This window comes from Rattus norvegicus, chromosome X (assembly GCF_036323735.1).
Source record: "Rattus norvegicus strain BN/NHsdMcwi chromosome X, GRCr8, whole genome shotgun sequence".
Lineage (NCBI taxonomy): Eukaryota > Metazoa > Chordata > Mammalia > Rodentia > Muridae > Rattus > Rattus norvegicus.
This window is the reverse complement of record NC_086039.1, coordinates 25237224-25249751: the sequence shown is the minus strand read 5'-3', so window position 1 is coordinate 25249751 and position 12528 is coordinate 25237224.

Here is a 12528-nt window from a genome sequence, read left to right as displayed (position 1 = left end):
AATAGCAGAACAAGGTAACACTAGAGATAATCTGATGGCGATAGGGAAGCGCTGGAACCCAAGCAACAGAAACCAAGACTACATGGCATCATCGGAGCCCAATTCTCCCACCAAAACAAACATGGAATATCCAAACACACCAGAAAAGCAAGATATAGTTTCGAAATCATATTTGATCAATATGCTAGAGGACTTCAAGAAAGACATGAAGAACTCCCTTAGAGAAACACAGGAAAACATTAATAAACAAGTAGAAGCCTACAGAGAGGAATCACAAAAATCCCTGAAAGAATTCCAGGAAAACACAATCAAACAGTTGAAGGAATTAAAAATGGAAATAGAAGAAATCAAGAAAGAACACGTGGAAACAACCCTGGATATAGAAAACCAAAAGAAGAGACAAGGAGCTGTAGATACGAGCTTCACCAACAGAATACAAGAGATGGAAGAGAGAATCTCAGGAGCAGAAGATTCCATAGAAATCATTGACTCAACTGTCAAAGATAATGTAAAGCTGAAAAAGCTACTGGTCCAAAACATACAGGAAATCCAGGGCTCAATAAGAAGATCAAACCTAAGGATAATAGGTATAGAAGAGAGTGAAGACTCCCAGCTCAAAGGACCAGTAAATATCTTCAACAAAATCATAGAAGAAAACTTCCCTAACCTAAAAAAAGAGATACCCATAGGCATACAAGAAGCCTACAGAACTCCAAATAGATTGGACCAGAAAAGAAACACCTCCCGTCACATAATAGTCAAAACGCCAAACACACAAAATAAAGAAAGAATATTAAAAGCAGTAAGGGAAAAAGGTCAAGTAACATATAAAGGCAGACCTATCAGAATCACACCAGACTTTTCGCCAGAAATATGAAAGCCAGAAGATCCTGGACAGATGTCATACAGACCCTAAGAGAACACAAATGCCAGCCCAGGTTACTGTATCCTGCAAAACTCTCAATTAACATAGATGGAGAAACCAAGATATTCCATGACAAAACCAAATTTACACAATATCTTTCTACAAATCCAGCACTACAAAGGATAATAAATGGTAAAGCCCAACATAAGGAGGCAAGCTATACCCTACAAGAAGCAAGAAACTAATCGTCTTGGCAACAAAACAGAAGAAAAGCACACAAACATAACCTCACATCCAAATATTAATATAACAGGAAGCAAAAATCACTATTCCTTAATATCTCTCAACATCAATGGCCTCAACTCCCCAATAAAAAGACATAGATTAACAAACTGCATAGACAGTGAGGACCCTGCATTCTGCTGCCTACAGGAAACACACCTCAGAGACAAAGACAGACACTACCTCAGAGTGAAAGGCTGGAAAAAAACTTTCCAAGCAAATGGTCAGAAGAAGCAAGCTGGAGTAGCCATTCTAATATCAAATAAAATCAATTTTCAACGAAAAGTCATCAAAAAAGATAAGGAAGGACACTTCATATTCATCAAAGGAAAAATCCACCAAGATGAACTCTCAATCCTAAATATCTATGCCCCAAATACAAGGGCACCTACATACGTAAAAGAAACCTTACTAAAGCTCAAAACACACATTGCACCTCACACAATAATAGTGGGAGATTTCAACACCCCACTCTCATCAATGGACAGATCATGGAAACAGAAATTAAACAGAGACGTAGACAGACTAAGAGAAGTCATGAACAAAATGGACTTAACAGATATTTATAGAACATTCTATCCTAAAGCAAAAGGATATACCTTCTTCTCAGCTCCTCATGGTACTTTCTCCAAAATTGACCATATAATTGGTCAAGAAATGGGCCTCAATAGGTACAGAAAGATAGAAATAATCCCATGCGTGCTATCGGACCACCACGGCCTAAAGCTGGTCTTCAATAAAAATAAGGGAAGAATGCCTACATATACGTGGAAATTGAACAATGTTCTACTCAATGATAACTTGGTCAAAGAAGAAATAAAGAAAGAAATTAAAGACTTTTTAGAATTTAATGAAAATGAAGGTACAACATACCCAAACTTATAGGACACAATGAAATCTGTGCTAAGAGGAAAACTCATAGCGCTGAGTGCCTGCAGAAAGAAACAGGAAAGAGCATATGTCAGCAGCTTGACAGCACACCTAAAAGCTCTAGAACAAAAAGAAGCAAATACACCCAGGAGGAGTAGAAGGCAGGAAATAATCAAACTCAGAGCTGAAATCAACCAAGTAGAAACAAAAAGGACCATAGAAAGAATCAACAGAACCAAAAGTTGGTTCTTTGAGAAAATAAACAAGATAGATAAACCCTTAGCCAGACTAACCAGAGGACACAGTGTGTCCAAATTAACAAAATCAGAAATGAAAAGGAAGACATAAATACAGACTCAGAGGAAATTGAAAAAATCGTCAGATCTTACTATAAAAGCCTATATTCAACAAAACGTGAAAATCTGCAGGAAATGGACAATTTCCTAGACAGATACCAGGTACCGAAGTTAAATCAGGAACAGATAAACCAGTTAAACAACCCCATAACGCCTAAGGAAATAGAAGCAGTCATTAAAGGTATCCCAAAAAAAAGAGCCCAGGTCCAGATGGGTTTAATGCAGAATTCTATCAGACCTTCATAGAAGACCTCATACCAATATTATCCAAACTATTCCACAATATTGAAACAGATGGAGCACTACCGAATTCCTCCTATGAAGCCACAATTACTCTTATACCTAAACCACACAAAGACCCAACAAAGAAAGAGAACTTCAGACCAATTTCCCTTATGAATATCGATGCAAAAATACTCAATAAAATTCTGGCAAACCCAATCCAAGAGCACATCAAAACAATCATCCACCATGATCAATACCAGGCATGCAGGGATGGTTTAATATATGGAAAACCATCAACGTCATCCATTATATAAACAAACTGAAAGAACAAAACCACATGATCATTTCATTAGATGCTGAGAAAGCATTTGACAAAATTCAATACCCCTTCATGATAAAAGTCCTGGAAAGAATAGGAATTCAAGGCCCATATTTAAACATAGTAAAAGCCATATACAGCAAACCAGTTGCTAACGTTAAACTAAATTGAGAGAAACTTGAAGCAATCCCACTAAAATCAGGGACTAGACAAGGCTGCCCACTCTCTCGATACTTAGTCAATATACTTCTTGAAGTTCTAGCCAGAGCAATCAGACAACAAAAGGAGGTCAAGGGGATACAGATCAGAAAAAATAGTCAAAATATCACTATTTGCAGATGATATGATAGTATATTTAAGTGATCCCAAAAGTTCCACCAAAGAACTACTAAAGCTGATAAATAACTTCAGCAAAGTGGCTGGGTATAAAATTAACTCAAATAAATCAGTAGCCTTCCTCTACACAAAAGAGAAACAAGCTGAGAAAGAAATTAGGGAAACGACACCCTTCATAATAGACCCAAATAATATAAAGTACCTCGGTGTGACTTTAACCAAGCAAGTAAAAGATTTGTACGATAAGAAATTCAAGACTCTGAAGAAAGAAATTGAAGAGCTCAGAAGATGGAAAGATCTCCATGTTCATGAATTGGCAGGATTAATATAGTAAAAATGGCCATTTTACCAAAAGCGATCTACAGATTCAATGCAATCCCCATCAAAATTCCAATCCAATTCTTCAGAGAGTTAGACAGAACAATTTGCAAATTCATCTGGAATAACACAAAACCCAGGATAGCTAAAACTATCCTTAACAATAAAATGACTTCAGGGGGAATCACTATCCCTGAACTCAAGCAGTATTACAGAGCAATAGTGATAAAAACTGCATGGTATTGGTACAGAGACAGACAGATAGACCAATGGAACAGAATTGAAGACCCAGAAATGAACCCACACACCTAAGGGCACTTGATTTTTGACAAAGGAGCCAAAACCATCCAATGGAAAAAAGACAGCATTTTCAGCAAATGGTGCTGGTTCAACTGGAGGTCAACATGTAGAAGAATGCAGATCGATCCATGCTTATCACCCTGTACAAAGCTTAAGTCCAAGTGGATCAAGGACCTCCACATCAAACCAGATACACTCAAACTAATACAAGAAAAACTAGGGAAGCATCTGGAACACATGGGCACTGGAAAAAATTTCCTGAACAAAACACCAATGGCTTATGCTCTAAGATCAAGAATCGACAAATGGGATCTCATAAAACTGCAAAGCTTCTGTAAGACAAAGGACACTATGGTTAGGACAAAACAGCAAACAACAGATTGGGAAAAGATCTTTACCAGTCCTACAACAGATAGAAGCCTTATATCCAAAATATACAAAGAACTCATGAAGTTAGACCGCAGGGAGACAAATAACCCCATTAAAAAATGGGATTCAGAGCTAAACAAAGAATTCACAGCTGAGGAATGCCGAATGGCTGAGAAACACCTAAAGAAATGTTCAACATCTTTAGTCATAAGGGAAATGCAAATCAAAACAACCCTGAGATTTCACCTCACACCAGTGAGAATGGCTAAGATCAAAAACTCAGGTGACAGCAGATGCTGGCGAGGATGTGGAGAAAGAGGAACACTCCTCCATTGTTGGTGGGAATGCAGACTGGTACAACCATTCTGGAAATCAGTCTGGAGGTTCCTCAGAAAATTGGACATTGAACTGCCTGAGGATCCAGCTATACCTCTCTTGGGCATATACCCAAAAGATGCCCAAACATATAAAAAAGACACATTTTCCACTATGTTCATCGCAGCCTTATTTATAATAGCCAGAAGCTGGAAAGAACCCAGATGCCCTTCAACAGAGGAATGGATACAGAAAATGTGGTACATCTACACAATCTAATATTACTCAGCTATCAAAAACAATGACTTTATGAAATTTGTAGACAAATGGTTGGAACTGGAAAATATCATCCTGAGTGAGCTAACCCAATCACAGAAAAACACACATGGTATGCACTCATTGATAAATGGCTATTAGCCCAAATGCTTGAATTACCCTAGATGCCTTGAACAAATGAAACTCAAGACGGATGATCAAAATGTGAATGCGTCACTCCTTCTTTAAAAGGGGAACAATAGAAATACTCAAGTTAATAAAAAAAAAAGAAAAAAGAAAAAAAAAAAGAAACACCCAATTTAATAAAGATGGAAAAAAGTGAAAAAATGAAAAAAATAAATTCAGAAGTACATAAAAGCTTGTATATTCTCTACATGTTGTAATAAAAATCATTTTTTAGACACCCGCGGATCCCGGCCCGCAGCAGCTCTCTGCTCCCAGACCCGGTGAGAGAGAGACCCAACGGCCTGGTCAGGTGGGCACTCCTGAGGCTGCAGAGCGGAAGAGACCACCAACACTGCTCACCCCTGCCCACATCCCTGGCCCAAGAGGAAACTGTATAAGGCATCTGGGCTCCTGTGGGGGAGGGCCCAGGAGCGGCAGGACTTCTGCGCCTGAGACACCCCGGAACCTGAAAGAAACAGACCGGATAAACAGTTCTCTGCACCCAAATCCCGTGGGAGGGAGAGCTAAACCTTCAGAGAGGCAGACAAGCCTGGGAAACCAGAAGAGACTGCTCCCTGCACACACATCTCGGACGCCAGAGGAAAAAGCCAAAGACCATCTGGAACCCTGGTGCACTGAAGCTCCCGGAAGGGGCGGCACAGGTCTTCCTGGTTGCTGCCGCTGCAGAGAGCCCCTGGGCAGCACCCCACGAGCGAACCTGAGCTTCGGGACCACAGGTAAGACCAAATTTTCTGCTGCAAGAAAGCTGCCTGGTGAACTCAAGACACAGGCCCACAGGAACAGCTGAAGACCTGTAGAGAGGAAAAACTACACGCCGGAAAGCAGAACACACTGTCCCCATAACTGACTGAAAGAGAGGAAAACAGGTCTACAGCACTCCTGACACACAGGCTTATAGGTCAGTCTAGCCACTGTCAGAAATAGCAGAACAAAGTAACACTAGAGATAATCTGATGGCGAGAGGCAAGCGCAGGAACCCAAGCAACAGAAACCAAGACTGCATGCCATCATCGGAGCCCAATTCTCCCGCCAAAACAAACATGGAATATCCAAACACACCAGAAAAGCAAGATCTAGTTTCAAAATCATATTTGATCATGATGCTGGAGGACTTCAAGAAAGACATGAACACACTTAGGGAAACACAGGAAATCATTAATAAACAAGTAGAGGCCTACAGAGAGGAATGGCAAAAATCCCTGAAAGAATTCCAGGAAAACACAATCAAACAGATGAAGGAATTAAAAATGGAAATAGAAGCAATCAAGAAAGAACACATGGAAACAACCCTGGATATAGAAAACCAAAAGAAGAGACAAGGAGCTGTAGATACAAGCTTCACCAACAGAATACAAGAGATGGAAGAGAGAATCTCAGGAGCAGAAGATTCCATAGAAATCATTGACTCAACTGTCAAAGATAATGTAAAGCGGAAAAAGCTACTGGTCCAAAACATACAGGAAATCCAGGACTCAATGAGAAGATCAAACCTAAGGATAATAGGTATAGAAGAGAGTGAAGACTCCCAGCTCAAAGGACCAGTAAATATCTTCAACAAAATCATAGAAGAAAACTTCCCTAACCTAAAAAAAGAGATACCCATAGGCATACAAGAAGCCTACAGAACTCCAAATAGATTGGACCAGAAAAGAAACACCTCCCGTCACATAATTGTCAAAACACCAAACGCACAAAATAAAGAAAGAATATTAAAAGCAGTAAGGGAAAAAGGTCAAGTAACATATAAAGGGAGACCTATCAGAATCACACCAGACTTCTCGCCAGAAACTATGAAGGCCAGAAGATCCTGGACTGATGTCATACAGACCCTAAGAGAACACAAATGCCAGCCCAGGTTACTGTATCCAGCAAAACTCTCAATTAACATTGATGGAGAAACCAAGATATTCCATGACAAAACCAAATTTACACAATATCTTTCTACAAATCCAGCACTACAAAGGATAATAAATGGTAAAGCCCAACATAAGGAGGCAAGCTATACCCTAGAAGAAGCAAGAAACTAATCGTCTTGGCAACAAAACAAAGAGAATGAAAGCACACAAACATAACCTCACATCCAAATATGAATATAAAGGGAAACAATAATCACTATTCCTTAATATCTCTCAATATCAATGGCCTCAACTCCCCAATAAAAAGACATAGATTAACAAACTGGATACGCAACGAGGACCCTGCATTCTGCTGCCTACAGGAAACACACCTCAGAGACAAAGACAGACACTACCTCAGAGTGAAAGGCTGGAAAACAACTTTCCAAGCAAATGGTCAGAAGAAGCAAGCTGGAGTAGCCATTCTAATATCAAATAAAATCAATTTCCAACTAAAAGTCATCAAAAAAGATAAGGAAGTACACTTCATATTCATCAAAGGAAAAATCCACCAAGATGAACTCTCAATCCTAAATATCTATGCCCCAAATACAAGGGCACCTACATACGTAAAAGAAACCTTACTAAAGCTCAAAACACACATTGCACCTCACACAATAATAGTGGGAGATTTCAACACCCCACTCTCATCAATGGACAGATCATGGAAACAGAAATTAAACAGTGATGTCGACAGACTAAGAGAAGTCATGAGCCAAATGGACTTAACGGATATTTATAGAACATTCTAACCCAAAGCAAAAGGATATACCTTCTTCTCAGCTCCTCATGGTACTTTCTCCAAAATTGACCATATAATTGGTCAAAAAACGGGCCTCAACAGGTACAGAAAGATAGAAATAATCCCATGCGTGCTATCGGACCACCACGGCCTAAAACTGGTCTTCAATAACAATAAGGGAAGAATGCCCACATATACGTGGAAATTGAACAATGCTCTACTCAATGATAACCTGGTCAAGGAAGAAATAAAGAAAGAAATTAAAAACTTTTTAGAATTTAATGAAAATGAAGATACAACATACTCAAACTTATGGGACACAATGAAAGCTGTGCTAAGAGGAAAACTCATAGCGCTGAGTGCCTGCAGAAAGAAACAGGAAAGAGCATATGTCAGCAGCTTGACAGCACACCTAAAAGCTCTAGAACAAAAAGAAGCAAATACACCCAGGAGGAGTAGAAGGCAGGAAATAATCAAACTCAGAGCTGAAATCAACCAAGTAGAAACAAAAAGGACCATAGAAAGAATCAACAGGACCAAAAGTTGGTTCTTTGAGAAAATCAACAAGATAGATAAACCCTTAGCCAGACTAACGAGAGGACACAGAGAGTGCGTCCAAATTAACAAAATCAGAAATGAAAAGGGAGACATAACTACAGATTCAGAGGAAATTCAAAAAATCATCAGATCTTACTATAAAAACCTATATTCAACAAAATTTGAAAATCTTCAGGAAATGGACAATTTCCTAGACAGATACCAGGTATCAAAGTTAAATCAGGAACAGATAAACCAGTTAAACAACCCCATAACTCCTAAGGAAATAGAAGCAGTCATTAAAGGTCTCCCAACCAAAAAGAGCCCAGGTCCAGATGGGTTTAGTGCAGAATTCTATCAAACCTTCATAGAAGACCTCATACCAATATTATCCAAACTATTCCACAAAATTGAAACAGATGGAGCCCTACCGAATTCCTTCTACGAATCTACAATTACTCTTATACCTAAACCACACAAAGACCCAACAAAGAAAGAGAACTTCAGACCAATTTCCCTTATGAATATCGACGCAAAAATACTCAATAAAATTCTGGCAAACCGAATTCAAGAGCACATCAAAACAATCATCCACCATGATCAAGTAGGCTTCATCCCAGGCATGCAGGGATGGTTTAATATACGGAAAACCATCAACGTGATCCATTATATAAACAAACTGAAAGAACAGAACCACATGATCATTTCATTAGATGCTGAGAAAGCATTTGACAAAATTCAACACCCCTTCATGATAAAAGTCCTGGAAAGAATAGGAATTCAAGGCCCATACCTAAACATAGTAAAAGCCATATACAGCAAACCAGTTGCTAACATAAAACTAAATGGAGAGAAACTTGAAGCAATCCCACTAAAATCAGGGACTAGACAAGGCTGCCCACTCTCTCCCTACTTATTCAATATAGTTCTTGAAGTTCTAGCCAGAGCAATCAGACAACAAAAGGAGATCAAAGGGATACAGATCGGAAAAGAAGAGGTCAAAATATCACTATTTGCAGATGATATGATAGTATATTTAAGTGATCCCAAAAGTTCCACCAGAGAACTACTAAAGCTGATAAACAACTTCAGCAAAGTGGCTGGGTATAAAATTAACTCAAATAAATCAGTTGCCTTCCTCTATACAAAAGAGAAACAAGCCGAGAAAGAAATTAGGGAAACGACACCCTTCATAATAGACCAAAATAATATAAAGTACCTCGGTGTTACTTTAACCAAGCAAGTAAAAGATCTGTACAATAAGAACTTCAAGACACTGAAGAAAGAAATTGAAGAAGACCTCAGAAGATGGAAAGATCTCCCATGCTCATGGATTGGCAGGATTAATATAGTAAAAATGGCCATTTTACCAAAAGCAATCTACAGATTCAATGCAATCCCCATCAAAATACCAATCCAATTCTTCAAAGAGTTAGACAGAACAATTTGCAAATTCATCTGGAATAACAAAAAACCCAGGATAGCTAAAGCTATCCTCAACAATAAAAGGACTTCAGGGGGAATCACTATCCCTGAACTCAAGCAGTATTACAGAGCAATAGTGATAAAAACTGCATGGTATTGGTACAGAGACAGACAGATAGACCAATGGAATAGAATTGAAGACCCAGAAATGAACCCACACACCTATGGTCACTTGATTTTTGACAAAGGAGCCAAAACCATCCAATGGAAAAAAGATAGCATTTTCAGCAAATGGTGCTGGTTCAACTGGAGGGCAACATGTAGAAGAATGCAGATCGATCCATGCTTATCACCCTGTACAAAGCTTAAGTCGAAGTGGATCAAGGACCTCCACATCAAACCAGACACACTCAAACTAATAGAAGAAAAACTAGGGAAGCATCTGGAACACATGGGCACTGGAAAAAATTTCCTGAACAAAACACCAATGGCTTATGCTCTAAGATCAAGAATTGACAAATGGGATCTCATAAAACTGCAAAGCTTCTGTAAGGCAAAGGACACTGTGGTTAGGACAAAACGGCAACCAACAGATTGGGAAAAGATCTTTACCAACCCTACAACAGATAGAGGCCTTATATCCAAAATATACAAAGAACTCAAGAAGTTAGACCGCAGGGAAACAAATAACCCTATTAAAATATGGGGTTCAGAGCTAAACAAAGAATTCACAGCTGAGGAATGCCGAATGGCTGAGAAACACCTAAAGAAATGTTCAACATCTTTAGTCATAAGGGAAATGCAAATCAAAACAACCCTGAGATTTCACCTCACACCAGTGCGATTGGCTAAGATCAAAAACTCAGGTGACAGCAGATGCTGGCGAGGTTGTGGAGAAAGAGGAACACTCCTCCATTGTTGGTGGGATTGCAGACTGGTAAAACCATTCTGGAAATCAGTCTGGAGGTTCCTCAGAAAATTGGACATTGAACTGCCTGAGGATCCAGCTATACCTCTCTTGGGCATATACCCAAAAGATGCCTCAACATATAAAAGAGACACGTGCTCCACTATGTTCATCGCAGCCTTATTTATAATAGCCAGAAAATGGAAAGAACCCAGATGCCCTTCAACAGAGGAATGGATACAGAAAATGTGGTACATCTACACAATGGAATACTTCTCAGCTATCAAAAACAACGAGTTTATGAAATTCGTAGGCAAATGGTTGGAACTGGAAAATATCATCCTGAGTGAACTAACCCAATCACAGAAAGACATACATGGTATGCACTCATTGATAAGTGGCTATTAGCCCAAATGCTTGAATTACCCTAGATCCCTAGAACAAACGAAACTCAAGACGGATGATCAAAATGTGAATGCTTCACTCCTTCTTTAAATGAGGAAAAAGAATACCCTTGGCAGGGAAGGGAGAGGCAAAGATTAAAACAGAGACTGAAGGAACACCCATTCAGAGCCTGTCCCACATTTGGCCCATACATATACAGCCACCCAATTGGACTAGATGGATGAAGCAAAGAAGTGCAGACCGACAGGAGCCGGATGTAGATCGCTCCTGAGAGACACAGCCAGAATACAGCAAATACAGAGGCGAATGCCAGCAGCAAACCACTGAACTGAGAATAGGTCCCCTATTGAAGGAATCAGAGAAAGAACTGGAAGAGCTTGAAGGGGCTCGAGACCCCAAAAGTACAACAATGCCAAGCAACCAGAGCTTCCAGGGACTAAGCCACTACCTAAAGACTATACATGGACTGACCCTGGACTCTGACCCCATAGGTAGCAATGAATATCCTAGTAAGAGCACCAGTGGAAGGGGAAGCCCTGGGTCCTGCTAAGACTGAACCCCCAGTGAACTAGTCTATGGGGGGAGGGCGGCAATGGTGGGAGGGTTGGGAGGGGAACACCCATAAGGAAGGGGAGGGGGGAGGGGGATGTTTGCCCGGAAACCGGGAAAGGGAATAACACTCGAAATGTATATAAGAAATACTCAAGTTAATAAAAAAAAAAATTCAAAAAAAATCATTTTTTAATAAATTCATAAAATTTTAAAAAAAAGGGGGGGAACAATAATACCCTTGGCAGGAAATAGAGAGGCAAAGATTAAAACAGACATAGAAGGAACACCCATTCAGAGCCTGCCCCACATGTGGCCCATGCATATACAGTCATCCAATTAGACAACATGGATGAAGCAAAGAAGTGCAGACCGACAGGAGCCGGATGTAGATCTCTCCTGAGAGACACAGCCAGAATACAGCAAACACAGAGGCGTATGCCAGCAGCAAACCACTGAATTGAGAATAGGACCCCCGTTGAAGGAATCAGAGAAAGAACTGGAAGAGCTTGAAGGGGCTGGAGACCCCATAGGTACAACAATGCCAAGCAACCAGAGCTTCCAGGGACTAAGCCACTACCTAAAGACTATACATGGACTGACCCTGGACTCTGACCTCATAGGTAGCAGTAAATATCCTAGTAAGAGCACCAGTGGAAGGGGAAGCCCTAGGTCCTGCTAAGACTGAACCCCCCAGTGAACTAGATTGTTGGGGGTGGGCGGCAGGGGGGGAGGATGGGGAGGGGAACGCCCATAAAGAAGGGGAGGTGGGAGGGAGATGTGTGCCCGGAAACCGGGAAAGGGAATAATACTTGAAATGTATATAAGAAATACTCAAGTTAATAAAAAATAAAAATAAAAAAATAAAAAACAATAAAAGGGGAACAAGAATACCCTTGGAAGGGAATAGAGAGGCAAAGATTAAAACAGACACAGAAGGAACACCCATTCAGAGCCTGCCCCACATGTGGCCCATACATATACAGCCATCCAATTAGACAAGATGGATGAAGCAAAGAAGTGCAGGCCGACAGGAGCCAGATGTAGATCG